The sequence below is a fragment of the Orycteropus afer genome, unplaced genomic scaffold (genome assembly GCF_000298275.1).
Source record: "Orycteropus afer afer isolate SDZICR_OR568_19922 unplaced genomic scaffold, OryAfe1.0 scaffold00111, whole genome shotgun sequence".
Classification (NCBI taxonomy): Eukaryota; Metazoa; Chordata; class Mammalia; order Tubulidentata; family Orycteropodidae; genus Orycteropus; species Orycteropus afer.
The window spans coordinates 5,336,757-5,339,894 of record NW_006921698.1 but is presented as its reverse complement, the minus strand read 5'-3'; the positions used below and the strand labels follow the sequence as shown (position 1 = coordinate 5,339,894).

Here is a 3,138-nt window from a genome sequence, read left to right as displayed (position 1 = left end):
TTGCTGTCATTTTGTTATGTGTTTTTTCATGGTGTCCCTGGTTCTTTGTTCCATATAATTTTCTGTGCTGAGCTCATTATGAGTCATGTCATCATTCCCTTTTTTGCTATTGTTTTAGAATTTGTTAAATATTTGTGCTTGTCCTCTTTTTTTATAGTGATGTGAAGGTTTATCATTTTTCTTTGAGATTACCCTGTAATTTATAATTTTCTCCTGACTTTAGAACAGTTCATTCTATCTTGCAGCTCTCTTGACTTCTTCACCATTTAGAAATTCTATAACTACACTATTTTCCCCCTCTTTCTGGTTTGTGATTGTCATCACTTGCCAATTGATGTCTCTGGATCCCTCTTTAGAATCTTTTAAGCTTATTTCATTTTGGCTATATCCATAGCTGTGTTGGTTTCTGGGTTATGTCATCTTGTTTATTAATGGTCAGTTGTTGTTTGCTATTATTGTTTTGCTGTTCAAAGGACTCCCTTTAGTATCTCTTATAAGGTTGGTCTGTTTTTAACAAATTCCCTTAATTTCTGCTTATCTGGAAGTCTCCTAATTTCACCATCATATTTCAGGAACAATTTTGGTGGGTATATAATTCTTGGTTGGACATTTTTCTCTTTCAGGAATTTATATATACTATCCTATTACCTTCTTCTTTGCATGGTTTCTGCCGAGAAATCAAAGCTTATTCTTATTAGTTGTCATTTGTAATTAACTTTTCATTTCTTCCATGCTGCTTTCAGGATTCTTTCTTTGCCTTTGGTTTTGATGAGTTTGATCATGATATGTCTTGGTGATTTTCTTTTGGTGTCTATCCTGTTTAAGTTTCAACCAATTTCCTGAATGGATGTATTTTCATCTTTCATCATATCAGGGAGGTTCTCTTCCAAAAAATCTTGGACAATTTTCCCAGTGGCTTTCTTTTTCTCTTCCTGTTCTGGAATTCCAATCACATGTAGATTATTCCTTTTGAACACATGAACCTTAGGCTTTCCTCATTTTGTTTTGACCTTTTTTCTGATTGATTCTTTTCCAAAATATATTCAGGTATTTGTGTTCAATTTCATTAATTCTGTCTTCCATTGATTCAATTCTACTCCTTTGCCCTTTCAATATGTTATCTATTTCTGAAAATTTAGTATTAATCTTCTGGATTTCTATGTGTAAATTTTGTATCATTTCTAATTTTTCATTTTTTTTTTGTGTCATTTTGTTCTTGTATTTTCTTCTGAAATTGTTCTAGGGTTTTGTCTGTGTTTTCCTTAATTTTTCCAGTGTTTTCCCTGCTCTCTCAATCGATGATACCTAAATACAACTCTTTTGAATTTCTTATCTGGGAGTTCCAATGCTGCTTCTTCCTCAGGGATGTGTTCTGGGTCTGTATCCTGTTCCCTTTTTTCTACCACTTTATCTTGCTGCTTTGTGTGTACTGTGATGGTCTGTTGTCTCTGAGAAATTGTGACATTGTTGTGTTTAGATCTCTGTTAACTGTTTGTGAAGAGCAGTTAAGGGTGAGTCAGGCTTTCTTGGTGGTCATTTATCATTGGCTTGTTGGTGGAGATGGAAGTGGTGCCTCTCATTCAGTAAGTGAAGTCACAGGAGGTGCAGGTGTTGTGTTGTATGGGCACTTTTGCTGTCTCCCACTCAGTTAGACAAAAGCAACATTTGAATAACCATCAATAAAGTAAAAGCTAGTGGATAAAAAACACACCATGTAAACACACAGGAACAATAACCAAAAAAAAAAAAAAAGAAAAGAAAAGAAAAGAAAAAAAACCCTGGTATATCTGGGAGAGGGCAATAAGCCCTGGTATATCTGGGAGAGGGCAATAAGAGAAAAAAAGGTAGAGTAGGAAAATAATGAAGAAAACCAATGTGAAAAATGCAAAAAGAAAAACAACGAATGGGGTTAACCATAAGAAAAACAAAACAACAAAACAAAACAAAACAAAAAAAAAAAAACAGGAACCAGAAACAGGGAAGAGAGAAAAAACTGAAAATTAGTACCTGGGAAGGGAAGAATGAAGAAGAATAATAAAAAGGACAATAAAAATAAACTAAAAAAAGAAAAACAAAATCTGGGCAGGGCAGGCAGGGCACCCAGGCTCAATCTGAGCACACAGACTGGGATAGAATTCCTCCCAGCCCAGAAAGTGGGTGGGAGTGAGGGATTGCTGCACCTCCATTTACCAAGAGGGTGTGGGGTATAAGAGTAACAATGGGAATATTTCACCTTCCAGTCAATGGTGTCTAGAATGTCCTTGTGGTTCACAGCATGTGAAGCCTACTCTTAAGTCTCTGGAATCTGGGAGAAAGCTGTCACTTAAATATTCGAAATGTAAAACTGCTTGTAAACATTCAAGATGGCTGCACCCTCTGGACAGGCAAAAGTGCACAGCTAACTCCGAATTCCTCTTCGCTGACTCCCCTTATACTCACCAGCCACCAGTGCAGTCTTCCATGTTGCACCTGGCTAGCAGGGCTGATTTTTAGGTTAATTCTTAGGTCATAACACCACTCAGCAATATCCAAGCTGTCTGTGCCATCAGGATTGCTGACAGACCACAGCTCTGTATGTCTCCTTTTTTGGTATTTTCTGCAAGTTCCTCTACTAGTTGGAGTTTAGTCCACTTCTATATCCTTCCCTTCAAAGCTCAGGGCTCCAGAATTATCTTCTGTATCTTTGTTAATTGGTTCCCCTTTTCTTTGTGGAAGAGGGTTTGTGCAGTCTGTCTGCCTATTCTGCCATCTTACTGGGACTCCCCCAAGATTTATTTCTTTACATGGAACCACAAAAATAAATGCAAAGAAATATTTTTCTGTAAATACTAATACTAACCATTCATATATGATAGCCATCTCCTTTGGATTAATACTCATATATATAGTCCCCAGGCAACATGATTTTATAGATTTATCTGGCTCTTCTCTTTCGGTCTTTTGATATTTTTATTTCTTCCACTTCAGCCTGTCAGTCCTCTGCTGGAATATTAATTCATCACCAAGAAACACTCACTGAATATATTTTAAGTATCTGGTGCTGTGCTTGGTACGTAGGGAGCTCTGGTAGCATAGTGGCTAAGGCACTTGACTGCTAACCAGAAGACTCGCGGTTGATGACACATAGCCACCACCACA

At 37.0% G+C, this 3,138-nt stretch overlaps 1 pseudogene; it reads right to left on the bottom strand.

The window, feature by feature from the left end:
- The window catches only part of LOC103199422, a 14,477-nt pseudogene that overhangs the window by 10,397 nt on the left and 942 nt on the right, over positions 1–3,138 (bottom strand).